General features: G+C 40.2%; 1 long non-coding RNA gene across 1 annotated transcript; it reads right to left on the bottom strand.

The window, feature by feature from the left end:
* Positions 1–752: 752 nt before the first annotated feature.
* Positions 753–4,980, bottom strand: LOC113117595 (uncharacterized). The gene is made up of 2 exons (XR_003294186.1): positions 3,907–4,980; positions 753–3,777 (listed from the first exon to the last, which is right to left on the bottom strand). It is a non-coding gene; the product is annotated as an uncharacterized LOC113117595 (long non-coding RNA).
* Positions 4,981–12,118: the final 7,138 nt, after the last annotated feature.

Below are 12,118 nucleotides of genomic sequence, written 5' to 3'. Positions count from 1 at the left end.
CAGTCTGGCAGTACACAATGCCAAGAATCACGTTTGGCACCTCCAAAAGGGAGCCATGGTATAGTGCCCAACAAATGGGTAAAGATAAAAAAAACTGATGTGTCGCAACAAGAATACAGATGGGAAAGACCAATTGAGGATCTTTTAGTAACTGACACAGCAGTTAAGGCACAGGGAAACAATGAGTGGATTGATGTGAATTTGCCTAGAGATGAGGGATAGATGGCAGTAGTGTTTTTCAGAGTCCAGATATGGTGGGACTAGGGTTTTTAGGCTCTAGCTTGTCGCCTGAGGATGAAGACATGAACATTTCACCACTGATAAACACTGTAGTGTCCTGCCAACATTAAATAGGGACAGTTTTATTGGTTATTAGGCATATTTTGTTTAAACTATTTCTTTGGAAAGATTTGTTTCCCTTTTCTCTGGTGTGATTGTAGGTGTCCCAGCGTTTCAGAGGATGAGCAAAGACATCCAACGCTTGGACCAAACTGCACTGGCCACCTAGATAAACATGCCTTAACATCCACAGAACACAACAACAGCCGTCACTTCCACAAGATCGCAACATTAAAATAAAAAAAGAACTTAGGCATTCAAGATAATGCAAACCTCACCATGAACTCTTATTCTGTCATCTTAAGTAATGGAGCCTGTATGCAGCATTCTGTATTCATGATTATTGAAAAGTATTGCAAGAAGGAACCTGTATACAGCACGTGTACATGACTACTAAAATTATAACTGTTTTGTATGATCTTTCTATTATGTGTGATCAAAAATGATCAAAGGGGGGATTGAAAGATTATTTGTTTTTAATTAACTTTGGTTGAATGTATTTGGAATCAACTGTAGGCAACTGTACTCTGTTCACAACAGTGTGAAACAACTGGCCCATATAATCAGCCTCTTAGGTCAACATCAGGTCAATGAATGGGCTCTCCATGGGAGATCCTTTCAAGTCATCAAAAGGTTTCACTATCATTGTCTCTCCATGGGGTGTTATCGTATTGTTTATAGCACATTTGTTAACAGGTATAAAGGTCTGTTCTCACAAACAGTACTTTGGGTTAAGACTGTTTGAAGGATGACATGCTAACATCACTGCTGAAGAACTGCTACACTGCTACCTTTCATAAATTCTTCTCCCCACAAGAACTTTGGTCAAGCTTACTTATTTTATGTATTAGAGAAATCTAGTACATTGGCGAACCACCCAAACTACTGCTCAGTCAAATACAGCAAAATGTAACAAAACTTTTATCCCCTTTTTTGCTCAAAGTTTTCAAAGAGAGTATAGAAAGAGCCCTGCTTCCTCCGACTTTGTGTCAAGGACTTATAACTTTAATTTCAAAACCAAATAAAGATCCCTTGTTAATTGATAATTGGTGGCCAATTACGTTGCTAAATAACGATTATAAAATTATTGCTTTGGTTTTATCAAAAAGATTAAAATGTATTTTAAATAGTTTAATTGATGAATGTCAATCTGGCTTTCTACAAAAAAGACACATCTTTAATAATATACGTCTGGTTTTAGACATTCTAGATTACACTGAATTTCTCTCTAATGATACTCTTATTCTCTTCTTAGACTATTATAAATCTTTTGATTGCCTGGAGCATGAATTTTTGCTCCAGACTCTTCGTAAGGTGGGATTTGGTGACTTCTTTTGTAGATGTATTAAAATGCTCTATACAAATTGCAATAGCTCTATCAAACTCAGCAGTGGAACCTCTCCTAGATTTACCCTGATTCGTGGAGTCAGGCAGGGATGCCCAATCTCCCCTTATCTGTTTCTGATAGCTACCGAACTTCTAAATTTGCATATCAGAGAAAGCCCTTTAAAAGGAATAACTGTTGATGACACTGAAGTGGTAATAAGTCAATTAGCGGATGATACCGTTTTGTTTTTGAAGGATGCCTCTCAGGTTGCGGTAGCATTAGAGACTCTTGAGCCCCTTTCCAAAGCCTCTGGCCTTCGCTTAACATTAACAAATGTGAGTTACTACCAGTTGGTCATTGTTTGGAATCTTTAATTTGTAATATTCCTGTGAGAGAGAGTGTTACTTATTTGGGAGTTAAAATAATCAAAGATGATAAAATTAGATGCCCTTTCAATTTTCTTCCAATTATTGAAAAGACACGTAAGGTATTGAACCATTGGTTGCAAAGAGATTTATCACACAAAGGCAGAGTTCTACTTACTAAAGCAGAGGGCATTTCTCGTTTATCGTATGCCACTCAAATCAATCTCTGTTGACAAACACACATGTAAACTAATTGACAGTATGTTGACAAAATTCCTGTGGAAAAACAAAATACATTATATTAAAAAATCAGTAATACTTAATACACATGATAAAGGTGGGTTGAATTTTATTGATTTTAGCTCTCTAAACAGTAACTTTAAAATAAATTGGATAAGACAATATCTTAAAAACTCTTCATTTATTTGGAATATAATTCCTCGGTTTATATTTTCTCATGTGGGTGGCTTAGAATTTCTTTTGATGTGTAATTATAAAATTGAAAAACTTTCAGTCAAACTTTCTAAATTTTATCAACAAGTACTTGCTACCTGGAATCTTATCTATAAACACAATTTCTCCCCTCATAGTTTTTTTATTTGGAACAATGCTAATATTTTGAATATAAAGAAGTCTTTATTTTTTCATAATTGGTTTAGTATTGGATTGTTGTTAGTGAATCAGCTATTTAATAATGAAGGGAATTTATTTTCACTTGCAGACTTTATTTCAAGATACAAAATACCTATTACATTAATAGAATTCAAGGTGCTTACTAAGGCCATACCTGCAGGTATTCTTATGCTGTTCAAAAGCAGTATATATACATTCACACTATCTGTCTGTCCTCCTAGACCTGGGGCCTCATTTATAAAACTTTGCGTAGGATTTGCGTCAGAAGTGGCGTACGGATGAAACATAGGACGTGCGTACGCACAGAAATATTCGGATTTATAAAACCGTGCGCACGCACGTCCTACGGATTTTTCCCTTAATAAATCACAATCAATTCTAAATGTAGCGCAGCTTTTGCGGCTTAATGACACGCCCATAGTTGCCCATAAATAGTCCGTGAAACGCCCACAAGTTAATATTCATTGATTGCGAAATCATGGCAAACACAGAGAGGAAATCAAAAAAACGTAACTTCACTCAATGTGAAGTAGAAGTTATCGTTGGCGAGGTGGAAAAGAGGAGAAAAATGTTGTTTGGAGGGCACAGTGTGGGCATTACTAATGCCAAAAAGGCACTTGAGTGGCAAACGGTGGCAGACGCTGTAAATGCTGTAGCCTCACAACCTCGGACTGTGGCCGAAATAAAAAAGAAATGGTCGGACATCAAAGTCGAGGCAAAAAAAAATCTTGCGCTCCATCGCCAGAGTGTGTCTGCCACGGGTAGGCGGAAAGGGGACACCGGAGCTGACCCCTCTTGATGAGAGACTGGCGGCAATTATTGGGGAATCCCTATTAAGTGGAGTGGTGACTGAGGCGGAGGGGGACACTGACGCGCCAGATGCACCGGGTGACACAGGTAAGAGAAATAAGTAAAATGAATGCAGTCAAGTCACATGTATGCAGGCTACACAATTACAGTTTATTAATATAGAACAATTTTATTTCAGTTGCTGGGTGTTCCAGCGGGGCCAGTGGTTACGATGCTGCAGCTGAGCAGCCGTCTGGACCCAGCGTCTCCACGGCACGCGGCTCTCAACCCTCCAGCAGTGGACGTGTCCTCACCGATGCAGTCCTTGAAATGCAGAGGGAAGTCATTAGTTCAATCAGAGGGGTGGCCAAGGAGTTGGGTGAAATCAAGACTGGCCTGACTGAAATAAACTGCACGATGAGGGAATTCTTGAATAAATAACATTTTCCACACCTTTTGTTGTTCTTTACAAGCGACGCATCACTTCCAAACGCTGGCGCACAGCAGCAGCATTTGGCTCAAATGCGTGGGGATGGGGTTCAGGGTCGGGGCCAACACAGCAATCGGCGCCAGGGGGTAGAGGCACGTTTTTAAGCTGTGCCACATTGTGTAGCACAGCACATGCCAGCACGATTTGGCACACCTTTTCAGGCGTGTACAATAACCTCCCTCCAGTGCAGTCGAGGCAGCGCCATCTGCCCTTAAACAGGCCGATGGTGCGCTCCACTATAGCGCGAGCTCGACTGTGGCACATGTTGTAGTGCCTTTCCTCTGCACTATGTGGGTTGAGGAAAGGCGTAAGCAGCCACTGTTTGAGGGGATATCCACTGTCCCCTGCAAGGATAGTGAAAGGGTTAAGACATTGAAGTACATTAAAATGTGAATGTCTATAATCAAACGTACCTAGAAGCCATTCTATTAATGAAAGTATTTTAATTAACGTTCGGTGCCCTTATGGCAACATGAGTGCGGTCAATAGCACCGATGACATTTGGGAAACCATACATAGCTGCAAATTGAGCTTTCTTGTTTGCCTGTTCACCCGCCGTGTATGGAAACTTAATGGAATCATGGGACAAAGCTATTATGCCTTTTAACACGTCTGGCATTACCCGGCTAAGGGTCGGCTGAGATATTCCTGACCTGTCAGCCAATTCCCTCTGAAAAGTGCCAGTCGCCAGGAATCCTAGTGTTGTTAGGACTTGAAGTGGGACTGGCACGGCGTGGTTCCTCCGAGTGCTCCTCTGTAACACCGGGCCCAAAAGCCCGCAGAGGTCCAACAGGACGGCTCGAGGAAGTCGGAACCAGCTCATAAGCCACTCGTCCTCGTTTGCCAGCAAGTCTTCTTGCTGTCTAAAGATGCGTTCACTCCGAATTCTTCCATTTGCCACATCTTCTAAAAGCGCAAGATCAGCCATTGTGCGTCTATCTCTATCTCTGTCGCTGATGAGGGATTCACATGTGATAAATGCAGGGAAACAGTTAGGCTGACAGAGAAGATTTCAGAATTAGAGACACGCATCCAAACTTTAATTGAGGACAGTAAGAATGTTAGGGCTCTAGATATGGCTTTGGATGCGTCTAGCTCAGGGATTCCTGTACATTGTCCGGTTCCAGCAGAGCCCCTGCAGCAGGGCAACTGGGTGACGGTGAGGCAGCGTAGTCGTGGGTCAAAACACCGCTCTTCTGTTCCGATCAAAACATTAAACAGGTTCTCCCCACTCAGTGATGCACCCACTGAGAAACCTGATGAAAGTGCTCTAGTTATTGGCGATTCTATTGTACGGAACGTGAATATAGAGACACCAGCCACCATAGTCAAATGTTTACCGGGAGCCAGAGCGCCTGACATCTTGGCAAATTTAAAAGTGCTGGCTAATGCTAAACGTAAATACAGTAAGATTGTTATTCATGCCGGCGCTAATGATGTTCGACTTCGCCAGTCGGAGATCACTAAAAATAACTTTAAAGAGGTGTGTGAACTTGCAAGCACGATGTCAGACACTGTAATATGCTCTGGTCCCCTCCCTGCTTACCGTGGTGACGAGATGCATAGCAGATTGTCATCACTCAATGGCTGGATGTCTAAGTGGTGCCCACAGAATAACATAGGTTATATAGACAACTGGACGAGCTTTTGGGGCAGACCTGACCTGTTTAAAAGAGATGGTCTTCATCCCTCCTGGGGTGGCACCACTCTTCTGTCTAGAAATATGGCAAATAGTCTTAGTGTTTATACTTGACTAACTGGGGCCCAGGTCAGGAAGCAGACAGACTGGCTAAACCGACCGTCTGCTAGCTGCCTCCCGTCACAGAGGTCAGTTAATTCTCAGCACATAGAGACTCTTTCACCTAGATATCACACTATAGAGACTGTGTCTGTTCCACGAACTAGAAAATACAAAAAACGTCCAAACCAAGTTAAGGTTAACAATTTAATTGAGGTTCAACAAATAAAAAACAAATGCAATATGGATAAACAAATGATAAAGATTGGCTTATTGAATATCAGATCCATTTCTACGAAAACACTTTTTGTAAATAATATGATAACTGATCATAATATAGATGTGCTCTGCTTGACAGAAACCTGGCTAAAACCTGATGATTACATTATTTTAAATGAGTCCACCCCCCAAGATTATTGTTATAAACACGAGCCGCGTCTAAAAGGCCAAGGGGGAGGAGTTGCTTCAATTTATAATAACGTTTTCAGGATTTCTCAGAGGGCAGGCTTCAAGTATAACTCGTTTGAAGTAATGGTGCTTCATATAACATTATCCAGAGAAACCAATGTTAATGATAAATCCCCTGTTATGTTTGTACTGGCTACTGTATACAGGCCACCAGGGCACCATACAGACTTTATTAAAGAGTTTGGTGATTTTACATCCGAGTTAGTTCTGGCTGCAGATAAAGTCTTAATAGTTGGTGATTTTAATATCCATGTCGATAATGAAAAAGATGCATTGGGATCAGCATTTATAGACATTCTGAACTCTATTGGTGTTAGACAACACGTTTCAGGACCTACTCATTGTCGAAATCATACTCTAGATTTAATACTGTCACATGGAATTGATGTTGATAGTGTTGAAATTATTCAGCCAAGTGATGATATCTCAGATCATTATTTAGTTCTGTGTAAACTTCATATGGCCAAAATTGTAAATTCTACTTCTTGTTACAAGTATCGAAGAACCATCACTTCTACCACAAAAGACTGCTTTTTAAGTTATCTTCCTGATGTATCCAAAATCCTTAGCATATCCAAAACCTCAGAACAACTTGATGATGTAACAGAAACTATGGACTCTCTCTTTTCTAGCACTTTAAATACAGTTGCTCCTTTACGCTTAAGAAAGGTTAAGGAAAACAGTTTGACACCATGGTATAATGAGCATACTCGCACCCTAAAGAGAGCAGCCCGAAAAATGGAGCGCAGCTGGAGGAAAACAAAACTAGAGGTATTTCGTATTGCTTGGCGGGAAATTAGCATATCCTACAGAAAAGCATTAAAAACTGCTAGATCTGATTACTTTTCTTCTCTTTTAGAAGAAAACAAACATAACCCCAGGTATTTATTCAATACAGTGGCTAAATTAACGAAAAATAAAGCCTCAACAAGTGTTGACATTTCCCAACACCACAGCAGTAATGACTTTATGAACTACTTTACTTCTAAAATCGATACTATTAGAGATAAAATTGCAACCATTCAGCCGTCAGCTACAGTTTCGCATCAGACAGTGCACTATAGACCCCCTGAGGAACAGTTCCACTCATTCTCTACTATAGGAGAGGAAGAATTGTATAAACTTGTTAAATCATCTAAACTTACAACATGTATGTTAGACCCTATACCATCTAAGCTCTTAAAAGAGGTGCTTCCAGAAGTCACAGGTCCTCTTCTGACTATTATTAATTCCTCATTGTCATTAGGATATGTCCCCAAAACCTTCAAACTGGCTGTTATTAAGCCTCTCATAAAAAAGCCACAACTTGACCCCAGAGAACTAGTTAATTATAGACCAATCTCGAATCTCCCTTTTCTGTCCAAGATACTAGAAAAGGTGGTATCCTCACAATTATATTCCTTCTTAGAGAAAAATGGTATATGTGAGGATTTCCAGTCAGGATTTAGACCGTATCATAGTACTGAAACTGCTCTCCTTAGAGTTACAAATGATCTGCTCTTATCATCTGATCGTGGGTGTATCTCTCAATTAGTTTTATTGGATCTTAGTGCTGCGTTTGACACAATTGACCACAACATTCTTTTGCATAGACTTGAACACTTTGTTGGCATCAGTGGAAGTGCATTAGCATGGTTTAAATCGTACTTATATGACCGCCATCAGTTCGTAGCAGTGAATGAAGATGTATCATATCGATCACAAGTGCAGTATGGAGTACCTCAAGGCTCAGTTCTAGGGCCGCTACTCTTCACGCTTTATATGTTACCCTTGGGAGATATCATCAGGAAACATGGTGTTAGCTTTCACTGTTATGCTGATGATACGCAGCTCTATATTTCCTTGCAGCCCGGTGAAACACACCAATTTGAAAAACTAATGGAATGCATAGTCGATATAAAAAATTGGATGACGAGTAATTTCTTACTGCTAAATTCAGAAAAAACAGAGGTGTTAATCATAGGGCCTAAAAACTCTACTTGTAATAACCTAGAACACTGTCTAAGACTTGATGGTTGCTCTGTCAATTCTTCGTCATCAGTTAGGAACCTAGGTGTGCTACTTGATCGCAATCTTTCCTTAGAAAGCCACGTTTCTAGCATTTGTAAAACTGCATTTTTCCATCTCAAAAATATATCTAAATTACGGCCTATGCTCTCAATGTCAAATGCAGAAATGTTAATCCATGCATTTATGACTTCAAGGTTAGACTATTGTAATGCTTTATTGGGTGGTTGTTCTGCACGCTTGGTAAACAAACTACAGCTAGTCCAAAATGCAGCAGCAAGAGTTCTTACTAGAACCAGGAAGTATGACCATATTAGCCCGGTCCTGTCCACACTGCACTGGCTCCCTATCAAACATCGTATAGATTTTAAAATATTGCTTATTACTTATAAAGCCCTGAATGGTTTAGCACCTCAGTATTTGAATGAGCTCCTTTTACATTATACTCCTCTACGTCCGCTACGTTCTCAAAACTCAGGCAATTTGATAATACCTAGAATATCAAAATCAACTGCGGGCGGCAGATCCTTTTCCTATTTGGCGCCTAAACTCTGGAATAACCTACCTAACATTGTTCGGGAGGCAGACACACTCTTGCAGTTTAAATCTAGATTAAAGACCCATCTCTTTAACCTGGCATACACATAACATACTAATATGCTTTTAATATCCAAATCCGTTAAAGGATTTTTAGGCTGCATTAATTAGGTAAACTGGAACCGGAACACTTCACATAACACCGTACTTTCTACATCATTAGAAGAATGGCATCTACGCTAATATTTGTCTGTTTCTCTCTTGTTCCGAGGTCACCGTGGCCACCAGATCCAGTCTGTGTCCAGATCAGAGGGTCACTGCAGTCACCCGGATCCAGTACGTATCCAGACCAGATGGTGGATCAGCACCTAGAAAGGACCTCTACTGCCCTGAAAGACAGCGGAGACCAGGACAACTAGAGCCCCAAATACAGATCCCCTGTAAAGACCTTGTCTCAGAGGAGCACCAGGACAAGACCACAGGAAACAGATGATTCTTCTGCACAATCTGACTTTGCTGCAGCCTGGAATTGAACTATTGGTTTCGTCTGGTCAGAGGAGAACTGGCCCCCCAACTGAGCCTGGTTTCTCCCAAGGTTTTTTTCTCCATTCTGTCACCGATGGAGTTTCGGTTCCTTGCCGCTGTCGCCTCTGGCTTGCTTAGTTGGGGTCACTTCATCTACAGCGATATCATTGACTTGATTGCAAATTAAAACAGACACTATTTCAACTGAACAGAGATTACATAACTGAATTCAATGATGAACTGCCTTTAACTATCATTTTGCATTATTGAGACACTGTTTTCCAAATGAATGTTGTTCAGTGCTTTGGCGCAATGTATTTATCTCCTTAATTATCTATCTATCTGTCTTTCTAATTGCAACTATATCTGCTCCGCCAGACGGACACATTGACTAGAATATCAGTTTTGTACATTATTTCGTTCTGTTAACTATATTATTTATGAGGATGAATTGCACAACATGCCAATATTGCAGAACATATTTCACTTTTCTTTTTGCAAATGTGTTCATTTGAATTTCTGTTGTAATTTTCGTTTGATTTTGTTTGTTTGTTTCACTGCTGATCGATCAAACGGGTGTTCGTGTAGGCTGTTAATTGTAAGACTTGCTTTGTGAAGTCATGTTATTTATGAGAGGCAGTATTGTCATTTTCACTTTCACGTGTTTCTTCCATCTGCCGACGGTGTCGCCATTTCTCATTTCACCCGTTTTTGTGCGTACGCCTGGGTCAGAGCTTGCGTGAAGGACCGCACATTTTCCCGTCAAGTTTGCTTTTTATAAATATCAATTATTGCGTAGAGAGTGGCGTACGCCTTCTTTTGTGCGTATACGCAACGTTTATAAATGAGGCCCCTGAACATACCTCTGTCGGCACATATCTGTTTCTCTGGGTTAAAGCCTAACAATTATAAAATTAGATCCTTATTTAAGAGAGATTATCTCTACGCCTTATGTTATTATGTTATATTGTACTGGAACAGTTTCTTTAATAATGTAAATTGGACTAAGGTTTGGTCATTACCTCAAAAATTCCTCCTTACAAATAAGGTTAAAGAAATCTCATATAAATTAATTCATAGAGTTTATCCCACAAAGGTATTCTTACAAAAATTTTAAATTAATATTGATTTAAAATGTTCTTTTTGTGAATGCTCCACTGAAACAATTTCACATTTGTTTTGGTATTGCCAATTTACCCAGTATTTTTGGAATAATGTGGAGGGTTTCATTGCTAATAATATTTTAAGAACATTTTCTTTATCTTATAAACGTGATTATGGGTTTTTATATAGAGGATCGCTCTTTAAAGGACGCTGGTTTTATTATACATTTTATTTTATTTGTATGTAAATTTCACATTCAGAAATGCAAGTTTACAAAAGGCAAACCTCTTTTTATGGTGCTTGAAAAGGAGATTAAAATGTACATAGATGTAATGTCTAAATCTAAAAATAGTTCAGACAGGAACCACTTTGGCAAGTTTACTTGAGTTTATTGAACACAATTTATCTTTGGCTGTATGGTTCCTTATGGGGGTTCTTGCTCCCAGAATAATTGAACATACAAGAGCTTTAACATTAACCCCCCGGAACCATGAATTTAGAAATACATAATAATTAAGACTTTAATAAAGTCTTTAAAGCAAACGGTGATAATCATGTAGATGTGGCAGTGGTACGTCTATCCTGTAGCCTGGTTATGAAGATGGGTGTCTCTCCGCAAAGAGGTCCATGCCAGCTGAGATTTTTGGAAGCCTTAGTGATCTGAAACAAACAAGACAACAGCCAGAAGGTGCCCAGTAATGTGCTCATGCATATAATGGGGAGGGAGGGAGGGAGGGTTGCGAGTCGTTGAGCATACTTACCGAGCAGTAGTGGCACGTATATATATGTCCCGTGTCTAATAGGAGAGATGTGGTGATTGGAGCGATTTGACAGCTGACCACATCAGCTGTTCACAGCCTTGCCTCCGTGGCCTGACTGAACTGACGCTGCGCTCGATTTCAGACAGGAACCACTTTGGCAAGTTTACTTGAGTTTATTGAACACAATTTATCTTTGGCGGTATGGTTCCTTATGGGGGTTCTTGCTCCCAGAATAATTGAACATACAAGAGCTTTAACATTAACCCCCAAAACATAATGAGAGTATTACGGCCTGAAGAAGAACCCCCAAAACCAACCTTGTTCCAGTCCTGCAAAGAGAAAAGACAGTGTTATTGAGATATCCTTAAATGTAACCTACTGGCTAGCGAAGGGGTATCTCCCTTCTTATGAGGCAGAAAATAGCGGCCTCTCTATAATTAAGGTAGCTGGTAATGGCAGCGAGGGTATTTTCTCCAGCGGGAGAACCGCAAACGAGCAGCATGTCCCTGAGCTTGGTATGAGTGGTAGGAGAGTAGCGTTTCCTTGTTTGCTTCCTGCAAAAGAGAAAGATAATGTTATGGAGAAGTCCTTAAGCAGCCTATGGTAGGAGAGGCATGTTCTCATGTCTAAAGCGAGGGAGAGAATAGCAAGTCCCCTCTTATTTTAAGTAGCAGGGGTGTTCATCCTCTGCTGAAGGATGAACAGCAGTCTCCTGCAGCCATAGCAGCAAAGGGTGCTCTCTTCAGCTGGAGAGAACAGCAGGTCCCTTTCTTCTGAGGGGGAGTTCGTCCCTCACTTGAGGGATAACAGCGGCCCCCTCAGGTATCGCGGCAAGAAAACAGCAGCCCCTTTTCCTTTAAATTTTTTTTATTTTTTTTAATCTCCTTCTCATTCAACTTTGCCTTCTCCGTCTCCATTAACAAAACAGCAGTCCCCCTTTTTTTTTTTTTTTTTTTTTTTTTTAACGTAGCAGTGTGGGTTTTCTCTAAGCAGCAGTTCCTTCCTCATTCTTCTCATTCTCCATTCCTTCTAATT

Source organism: Carassius auratus, chromosome 17 (assembly GCF_003368295.1).
Source record: "Carassius auratus strain Wakin chromosome 17, ASM336829v1, whole genome shotgun sequence".
Lineage (NCBI taxonomy): Eukaryota > Metazoa > Chordata > Actinopteri > Cypriniformes > Cyprinidae > Carassius > Carassius auratus.
The sequence above is the reverse complement of the archived record's forward strand: the minus strand, read 5'-3'. Positions and strand labels throughout refer to the sequence as shown.